The sequence below is a fragment of the Barbus barbus genome, assembly GCF_936440315.1.
Source record: "Barbus barbus genome assembly, chromosome: 23".
NCBI classification, from domain to species: Eukaryota; Metazoa; Chordata; class Actinopteri; order Cypriniformes; family Cyprinidae; genus Barbus; species Barbus barbus.
The window spans coordinates 18,971,498-18,982,794 of record NC_136751.1 but is presented as its reverse complement, the minus strand read 5'-3'; positions in this window follow the sequence as shown (position 1 = coordinate 18,982,794).

Sequence of the window (11,297 nt, the reverse complement as noted above, 5' to 3'; positions counted from 1 at the left end):
TTGGGGAAAGGAGAGACCTCCGTTTGCTTCGACCCCTGCGACAAATATTGTATAGTCAGAATCATAAATATGGCCGAGAAACAAACTACGGATAATGTAGATCCATGCGTCTTTGGGATAAACGTCAATGTATGCATCTGCATCCTGTATTGCACAAACAAATTAATTTTAATATAGGGGCTTGGTGTCCTTATTGTTTAAACATTCAGAACAAGCTTTTCTCACTTAACATAAAATTAAGGCATTACTGACTTTTTTTGTAGTATAACCTAGCGGTAACGAGTCCGATCTGTAGCCTACTTTTATATATTAAAATCTATTCTTTACAAAGATATCTAAATGTTGTGAAATATGTTTCGTAGTTGTAAAATGTTTGTAAATTTGTAGTGTGCATAATTTACATAATTTACTTTACAGACACCTTTTATTTACTTCAAATGTATTTATTTTAAATTATTGCTTTTTATTATTATTGGTTTTATGCATCTGAGTTTGGATAATTACTTTTTTGTCTACAATTTGTTAAAACCAGCCTGTTTTACTGAGTGTAGTTAGTTGTTACTCCTACAAAGAATGTAGGTTCTCTCTTGTATTTTGTAAAGATGTAATGTTAAAATTAAGTACCATTTTACGACATTTATTAGTTAAGGTGCCATTTTAAACAAATTATTGGCGAATGTGAGAATTTTATACAAAAATCCAGAATTAATTAACCTTTCACTTTCCAAAATATTTTTCGGTTTCAGTACTGGTCTGATAGAGGGACTTTTATATTGTTCAAATCAGACTATTTAGCATGCATCGTAGCTTGCTTCATATGTCTAAGTTATGCATGGCTTCAAATATATGAAGAAAGCTACGATTCTATCACACGCTCTCAAAGTTAAAAAGGGAAAACTTTGACACGATGGCCTACAAACATAGGGCACAAAACAGGGCCAGAAAAATTCAGAATACTGATCGTAAACAGCAAGAGGCCCAACTTTTTTTATGAGCTCTTTATTTCGTATACATTTTTTAAATAATATTTTTATAGTAGATAACTGTTTACTACTTAATATAGGCTACATGCTGAGGTTTTACGCAACAACACTGTCACACAAAGCACAAATTAATTGATTCATGCACTAGGTGGCGCTCTTCTTTAGTTAAAGTCAGACTCCTTATGCAACTGCATTTTGCTTATGTTCACATGCTGTTGATAGTGGTAAATTAAAAGAAGAATGCAGGCCTACTTAAAGACTTCATTAAGTACAAAACACTTGAACGTACTGGTCACTTAGTGAGCATTTATACACTATAGAAATATTTGTTGTACATTTGTTGTAATAGTTGTATCATGAGTCATATATTTATTTGAAACTTACCATGAAATGAGACTAACCATCTCATTTCTATCATATCTGTGATGTGTCCCAAAGCTGAACTCTTGTTTTTTGACTTTTGTGATATTACCGCTCCAAAAAAGCAATCACTTCAGAATTGCTCCAATAGGGCGAGATGATGATATAATGCGTTGTAACTTCTAACGCTCAAGAGGAAATGCCAGTGGATTTGTGTCCCTGCAGTGGTAAAAGGCTGGATGAGAGCCATCCATTACATCCAAAAGGGCACCAACTATCCAAATAAAAGAATCAGACAAGCACAGTGAGAAAGTGTTGACATACAGTCTGATGGGACAAAAGAGGAGGTATCAAGTATGAGAGAGAAAAATGATAAATGTATGAAGCTTGCAGATCTGTGACTGCAAAGCTAATCATGACATTGCTTGGATTACAACAGCTAAAGTGGTTGTTTATAACACAAAGGAGGCTTTGAAAAGAACCTCCTGTGGTGCATTATAAAAGACTACATCTTTTTACACAATATCAAACAACAGGCTACTTCCGAAAGCAAGGCTGTGATTTGTTAGCTCCCTACAGCAGGTAAAAAAAAAAGGGGGGGGGGGGGGGGCATAATATACGAAAAGTGAATATTGAGTGACTTACATTTTAGAAATATTTCCAAACATAAAAGCAAAATTAAGTGTTGCACGTTTCCAAGCATCTCACTGCAGTTGTGATGAAGAAATCCTTCATTTCTAAAGACAAAGGCTGCATCCAAAATCGTATATGTAGGCTAAAACAGTACGTGAACAGAGGCATGTCCGAATTCACATTTTTCATAAAACAGGAGGTCAAAAGTACCAGGATGACCTGCTATTTCTGTTGAGATTCTGAAGTAGCCACACAGCCCACATGATTTCTGACACAGCTTTCTGCTTACAGTTTTATGACTACTAAGAATTTGCACATACTGCGATTTTCACATATTGTTTTCAGCTACTATAATAGTAGTTTTCAGTGATTCATTTGTCACCATCTATTGGTATAACAATGTAATCTGCAGAAAGAGTCACTAAAAAAGCTCCACCACTGCCTGCTTTTGGAACATTATATATCAGCTCTTTTGGCCAATCAGATTTGGGGACTGTTAACATGCTGTAGGCTATTTCACAGATAGCATTATAAGTGACTAAATAATAGGTTACTTACTATAAAACATCAAACCCGTATTTCACGTGATAGCTCCTGCAATGTGGCAATAAATGATGGATAAAGTCTTTGTTGCGCTGCTTCCAAGTAAACAGTGACTGATTTCTTCAATGTTAAATTGACTTTGTCACATTATAATCTATGTTTGTTGGTTATTTTCATAACAATATGCAAAGCAAATCAACAATATGAGCATGATTGATTGCTTGGCCTTCAAGGCTGTCTCTCTCCATCCCTCTCTCACTCTTAATTCATTCTCATTCTCTCAGTTTCTCTCTCTCTCTCCTCGTATCACACCCCACTCACTATCTGCCCAAAAAGGTCAATATCATCCGTTAAATCCAAATATGCTGACTGCTGTGCATTATTTATCAGTATGAAGATAGAAACAGCTCTATTAAAAGCAGCACTGACTCTTCCTCTCTCTCAATTATTCTCATGATAATCAGTCTTACCCTGTGGGGCTGTCAGGGCCAGAGTGTTGGAACAGACAATATGGGCACTAAATTTGGCAGTCATCTAAATGCAAAGTCCAGTTTGAGTTTGTCCAAGAACACTGAGCATCCCTTGGATCTTTGATAGCGGACATCCTTGATTCTTTAATTCCCTTAGCTCATTACGCATGGAGATTAAATTGAACATGTCCAAATATTTGGAAGATTGCGATCAAACATCTCGACCAGACCCACAATTTGGCTTTGCGTTACAACCCGTTTGAAATCTTAAACTTTAGCACAGAGGCTATTTTGCTACATAAGCTGTTGCTAGAAAGACATAAAATTCTAGACACATTTTCTTGCAGACGTGCTATTCTTGGTTCACACTCATATTTCTTAACTTCTAAGGTGGCCCTGGTGGCTCCCCAGACAAGAGAGTCAAACAGAGAGATGGTGGAGCTTTCAGAAGAAAAGATTCTTTGGGAAGGAAACCTCATGCCCTGGTTTTGCTTTCAGGAACTAATGGGATACAGCGAAGAAGTTAAAGTGATTCAATAACTGCAAAGTAAAATCTAATTTGAGAATTTGGTGCTGAAACCATGTCATGTTCAATGACCTTTGAGTTTAGAGAACATTCTGTATAGTCAGAGTCACGCAGTTGTGGGCAGTTGACGAGCTTGAAGAGTGGAACTGCGGTTTGTTCCTAAAAGATTGTGTTTCATTGCAAATATTATGTCAAGGCCTTGACTGATAAATGTGAACATGACAGGATTCTTGCAGTCTTCATGAAGTATAAATTCAGACATAAGAAATATTTAAAAATGGAATGAATCTGACGACTTTAATAACTATATAAAGGAATTTAAAAGGAGTTTTATTTATTAATTGCAATGTCTGTCTTCATTATCCAGTCTCAGAATTTCACAGATCTGAGTCAGTTTTTATTACAAGTGCAGAGAATCTGAGACATTCTTCTCATACCAACCACATACTATTTCCGGGCTTATTAAAGGTGAATGGATGCCTCAAAGGACAGGCTATTAAACATGAGGAATCTGTCCTCTGTATTGACTATAACCATTCAAAAGCTAACATCCAACATTCTGGGTCTATTTTTAGAATACAATTATTTTCAGCTGAGCTTCTCATTTCTTTGGATTAATGTGGAGAGCGGGGCTAGTTGTCACATGGGGAAATGACAATGGCTTTATCTTAAGATCTATAAGGTTTTGAGTCAGAAGTCCAATCACATAAATATGTTTTCTCTGTTAGGATTTTTTTTATTATTTTTTTATTCTGGCTTCTCAACTAAAATTTTAATTTAAAGAACATTACTATATCTACATTTGTTGTCAAATTTGAATTGGATCAAATTGAACTCAAATCTAAACATTTATATAATTCAGTCATTTCAATATTAGTTTGATAAAATAATGCTTAATATGTTACCTTTTACATTTTTGCTGTTTTATGAATTGTTTTGTGTTTTATAATTGTTTATAATGTTTTGTTAATATTTTTAATATTTCTATAAAGAAATGAACATAAACCCTGACAAATATTCGGTCGAAATAATGCCCTGGTCATATGAGAGACAAATCATAGAGCTTGAACATATGGCATTTTCAATCATTACTATTTCCTCTTTTTTGTGTCGTTCGACATCAAAAGATTTGCTTCTGTTAAAAAAATTGATTGTTTTGAGCGATAGCTTTGTGGAAGATAAAAATGGTGTCTAATGAAAAAAGGCCTATAATGGTAAAAAGTAGGTTAATATCAGTGGGATCAAATGGGTGTACAAAACAAGTAAATTATAAATCAGTGTCAATGATAACCAGTGTTGGGGAAAGTTACTTTTAAAAGTAATGCATTACAATATTGCGTTACTCCCTAAAAAAGTAACTAATTACGTTACTTAGCTACTTTTTATGGAAAGTAATGCGTTACGTTACTTTTGCGTTACTTTTTAAATATGAGCAGGGCTTGATTGTTTTTAATACAAGAAATGACATTAATACAAATGTAAAAGCCCTGTATCTTGTGAAGGAAAAGTAAATTCACGTCTGTAAAGTAAAACTCAGGATAAGAAGGTTTAACACTCTTCGGCAATAAAAAAACAACGAAGCACAATTGTTAGTTTATCTAAAGTCATTTTTGCTTATTATGGTTGAACTGGATCATCAAAGGTCAGCAGCAAAGACATTGGTTAATAAAATGGGATTAGATATATTTGTGTTGTTTAACATATTTAATTATTGCAGTTTGCGTCATATTCTGAGTTTGCATTTCACTGTTTTAATTCATTTTGATGAATAATAAATCTGTTTTTTGCGAGTGGGATGAATTCATGCACATTCACATTTAGATCTATAGTAACAGCATGTTCACACAACTCACTGTCAGTCAATAAATGGGGAAAAAGTAACTCAGATATTTTCTTGTAAATTAAAAAGTAATGCGTTACTTTACTAGTTACTTGAAAAAAATAATATTATTACGTAACTCGCGTTACTTGTAATGCGTTACCCCCAACACTGATGATAACTACCATGTGTAAAACGTGTAGGAATCACACTTCAATGTGTGGCAATCGTCTCAATGTTTTCCCCCTAACCAATATCCGTTTAACCCACCCCTCCTGTAGTGCCAATAGATTATTCATTACTCTTTTCCTGAGTGCAAAGCAATTGCAAGCCAACCACTGCCTCCTGTGATTTCCACAGGGATTCTTTCGGGGACCATTCTTATCTCAGCAGGGAATTCAAATATGGCAGCAGTGAAAAATGAATCACAGCTTTGTAAGAGCACAAACACATATAAACACACACACACAAAGTGGGTAACCCCTGTCCTCCTGAAAATGAGAGCTCTGCTGTATAATCTGTTGAAGTGCTGCATTCATGAGATCTATAAATGCAAAAACTATACATTAGATATGATACTGATATGCACTATATACTGTATGTATTGGAACAGTAATAGTGATTATTTCTTTTTTGATATGTAAGATACCTGGGAAAAATGACAACCAAAACATTTTGCACTTTTTATGTGCTATACACATTGTAAGGAATACTACCTGTTTAATATTGAAACTAAGCAATATATCAGCAGTATGCATGTACACGTGGGCTTTTCTGGTATATAAAATACATAGTTACAATACTATTTATTTTGGAATTCTTAAGTGATGATTATTTTAAAATGTATAATTATTAAAAGCTTGTATTTAATCAAGTGGAAGGAAATACAAATTAAAAGAAGTAGACTTTCATTTGGCCAGGAGAATGTGCCCATAGGGATATAGAGAGCCATATGTGTAAGCAAGTATTGATTGTAGGATATAGTGGCACCCTGCAAGTCGATGACTGTAAAGAGAAACCAGTCTTTACTAGCAACTCATGAAATAATCCTTTAAGGACAATGCACAGATGGTGAAAATATACATGAATGTAGGTCTGATAATGACACTGAAAATAGAAAAAAAGAAAGAAAGAATGAAACATGCAACAGTTTGCATTGTAATTATATATTTAGAAACTTAACTAGAGCATAAAAAGATTTGCAAAAAAAAAAATGATACTTTTAAATCAAGTTAATTTAATTTAATTCAATTTAATTACTTAGAAATAATTATATATTATAAAAGCAAAACAATGTTTGTTATTTTATAGTTTAAGAATAATTTGTACAATATAATGAATTAATCCTGACTATTTGCATCTAATTCATGCCATACATTTGCTGCAAATGTACATTTAACTGTTTAAAGGTTTTTACAAAATTTTTAATGTGCAAGTTTTCACATATTAGTATTTTCTGCTGATACTTGTTTTAAAAATCTGCCTGTTTTTTTTTTTTACTCCAGATTCAATCTTATATCTATCCATTCACCCGCTTTCCATATAAATTCCCTCTTTATCTCTTTAAACTATTTCCTTTTCCATCAGTCCCCTCTTCCATGTTGTCTCACATTTCATTGTATCTACCTCAACACATCAGATTGACCCTTGATTCATTTCTGATGAATCTATCACAGAGAGAGGGAAAAGGAGACAGAAAGAGGGATGAACAAATATGAAGGAATGTGAGAGAGAGAAGCTTATATACATTTTCTCTCTCTAGCAATCTGCGTGAAGAGAAAGAGAATTCCAGAAAGTAAACTAGATTCGGCCCCTTGGGCAGAGTTTTAATAAGGGAGCGTGTGCTAGTTTTGCTTGGAGCTGGAATGGGCAATATCAGGATTTCCTGAGTGATAAATTACCTTTTGTCTTCCTGAATTTAATGAGTGAACATGGGGAAGGATTTTAAGGGCTATTATCTATCATGGCACATTTGTTGCTGGCTGAGGAAAAAGTTGCTGATGTAACAATATATTGATTGAGACTGAAAGAATTAATGATTTTACACATCACTTTAAACATACAGTATCTCACAGAAGTGAGTACACCCCTCACATTTTTGTAAATATTTTATTATATCTTTTCATGTGACAACACTGAAGAAATGGCACTTTGCTACAATGTAAAGTAGTGAGTGTACAGCTTGTATAACAGTGTAAATTTGCTGTCCCCTCAAAATAACTCAACACACAGCCATTAATGTCTAAACCGCTGGCCACAAAAGTGAGTACATGCCCAATTAGCCATTTTCTCTCCCCAGTGTCATGTGACTCGTTAGTGTTACAAGGTCTCAGGTGTGAATGGGGAGCAGGTGTATTAAATTTGGTGTTATCGCTCTCACTCTCTCATACTGGTCACTGGAAGTTCAACATGGCACCTCATGGCAAAGAACTCTCTAAGGATCTGAAAAAAATTATTGTTGCTCTACATAAAGATGGCGTAGGCTATAAGAAGATTACCAAGACCCTGAAACTGAGCTGCAGCATGGTGGCCAAGACCATACAGCGGTTTAACAGAACAGGTTCCACTCAAAACACGAACAAAGAAGTTGAGTGCACGTGCTCAGCGTCATATCCAGAGGTTGTGTTTGGGAAATAGATGTATGAGTCCTGCCAGCATTGCTGCAGAGGTTGAAGGGGTGGGGGGGTCAGCCTGTCAGTGCTCAGACCATACGCCGCACACTGCATCAAATTGGTCTGCATGGCTGTCATCCCAGAAGGAAGCCTCTTCTAAAGATGATGCACAAGAAAGCCTGCACACAGTTTGCTGAAAATTACTGGAACCATGTCCTGTGGTCTGATGAGACCAAGATAAACTTATTTGGTTCAGATGGTGTCAAGCGTGTGTGGCGGCAACCAGGTGAGGAGTACAAAGACAAGTGTGTCTTGCCTACAGTCAAGCATGGTGGTGGGAGTGTCATGGTCTGGGGATGCATTAGTGCTGCCGTCATTGGGGAGCTACAGTTCATTGAGGGAACCATGAATACCAACATGTACTGTGACATACTGAAGCAGAGCATGATCCCCTCCCTTCGGAGACTGGGCCGCAGGGCAGTATTCCAACATGATAACGACCCCAAACACACCTCCAAGACGACCACTTCCTTGCTAAAGAAGCTGAGGGTAAAGGTGATGGACTGGCCAAGCATGTCTCCAGACATAAACCCTATTGAGCATCTGTGGGGCATCCTCAAACGGAAGTTGGAGGAGCGCAAGGTCTCTAACATCCACCAGCTCCGTGATGTTGTCCAGTGGCAACCTGTGAAGCTCTGGTGAACTCTATGCCCAAGAGGGTTAAGGCAGTGCTGGAAAATAATGGTGGCCAAACAAAATATTGACACTTTTGGACCAATTTGGACATTTTCACTTAGGGGTGTACTCACTTTTGTGGCCAGCGGTTTAGACATTAATGGCTGGGTGTTGAGTTATTTTGAGGGCACAGCAAATTTACACTGTTATACAAGCTGTACACTCACTACTTTACATTGTAGCAAAGTGTCATTTCTTCAGTGTTGTCACATGAAAAGATATAATAAAATATTTACAAAAATGTGAGGGGTGTACTCACTTCTGTGAGATACTGTAGACGTGATGTGCACCTCTTTGTGTTCACTGGACAATTGGAGACCTCACAATTTAAAATAACAATGCATCACACCATATACTGTGACAACAGAGTCTATGCTATATTTTTGACACAATTATTCCAGTTACTTTGTCTATTTTTTCCATCAAATGAAAATAGTTCCAAACATAATAACCATTGTTCTTCTCACTGTGTGAATTAGTGTTTTTGAATGAAACGTATATGATTCAGTGATTTGTTCCACAACGTTTTTGAGTTTTTGAACAAAGAGTGTTTGAACAAATTGGTTGAATACATTCAGTTACGCACATGTTTAATTCCTAAATGAATCAAGTGTTTTGAGTGAATCAATTGAGTATATGATTCAATGACTCATTGCTGAATTGATTAATTGGAGTCATAATTGGAGCATGATCTAAGTGAACTTTATGCCTCTATTCCCTGCACTCTTCTTCAGAAGATTCATAAAATATCACCTGGCCCTCCCTAAAGTGGTAATGTGTCAGATCAGAACAGTTGCCAAGAGCTGTAGAGAGAGGAAGAAGAGGGGTGAAATGAAGGGCGGGATGTGATCAAACAGCTCATCCTCCCCCGATCAATCAGGAAGGGTCTGATTAATGCAAGCATGGTTATAGTTTGGCATGAGTCTTAGGTGTGTGTGTTAGTGTCTGTGAGCTTTGTGTGACTGTGCAACATCTGCACAGAGGGCAAGTGGCCCAGCAGATCTCTTGCCTAAATCAAGCACAAACTGTCAAGCACCATGAGTTGATTAATGATCAGGACATCAACATTGAGATGTGAATGCTGTGGTTTCCATTGACAAGATCTTCCAGAATTACATCAGATATAGCTGAATGCATTAAAATATGACCGCATCTTGTTTTTTTATCAAATCATGTATTTTTTTTTTTTTTTGGAAAATCATGTCTTTCCAAATCTGTATGCTGTTTTGTTGCTGGTTTTATGAGCTATAAATCTACCATCTTAAAGGTATAGTGCACTCAAAAATTAAAATTCTAAAAATTTATTCTCATGTCGTTCCAAACTTGTATGACCTGTATGTTTTTTTCTGTTGAACATAACATTTTTTGAAAGAATGCTGGTAACCAACCCAGCGAACAAAATATTTTCTAAGAATGATACTAATGTTACCATTAAGTTATGAAAAGCATAACTATGTTATTTTTTAATGTGTTCCAAATGTTAAAAAAATCCAGTCTAAAAACAAAAATCTTCTAAAAACATGTTAAAGTAGTAACATTGGTAACAAATTAATATTTGGTTATGCAAATGTTAAAATAGTAACATTTAAAAAATGTTAGATGAAGGTCCCACTAAAATGTTTTAGAAAAAAAAAAAAATTTAATAAATGATATACAAGTAATGCTTTTGTGCTAACGTTTTGAGCACAAACATTATTAATGGTAACATTCAGATAACTTTGAACAAATGTTCCATTAATGTTACTGGAATAATGTTTGTTCATAACTTTGAGAAAACTTTGCAAGATCATTCTCAAGACCATTGTATTGACAAAAAATATACAGTAGAAGTCAACGGGAACCAAAACTGCTTGGTTACCCACATTCTTCAAAACATCTTCTTTTGTGTTTAACAGAAGGAAAAAAAAATGCAAACAGGTTTGGAACGACATGAGGGCAAGTAAACAATTTTCATTTTAAGATGGAAACATATCAATTTCATTAGAGAGATTTTTGAGTTTTTCTTATGAATCACAGTCACATAATTTGGCTGTATGTTGAGTATGCTGCCACTAAAATGTTATGAGTATTAAAATGTATCTAAGGGAAGAAGAAAAATAGTAAGCATCCTTGCAATTAAAACGTCCACGTATACATAACACATTAAGAGCAATAAAACCATGGTGCATCCTCATAACTCTTTAAACTGTTACTGGATTACCATATATCATCAGTGTACACAGACAACATCGATAAGTATTCTAGCTGCCCTACCACAACACGAGCCAAAGAGTTGTACTTTGCCAATAAAATCAACTACACATTCGTTAATGTTTTCTGTACATACACAATTCATGATTTCAATAGATGTTACATAATGCCCACAAAAATGGTTGTTCTCATACCACAGTTGACTATGTATTCAGCTGTGTTGGGAGGTAACCTGTCTTGCTAACTGAAGGTGTGTCTGTGTTTACAGAGGCATCTGTGACACATGAAAAATTAATATCTGGAAGAGGTAGAGGAATAAAAAATGCCATCAAAAGTGAGAACAAGAGATATACACATATTCTGCTAGCTGTAAAAAGCAGCTACGTTTTTATACAGCATAAAGCAGGAGAAAATATACTTTCAACT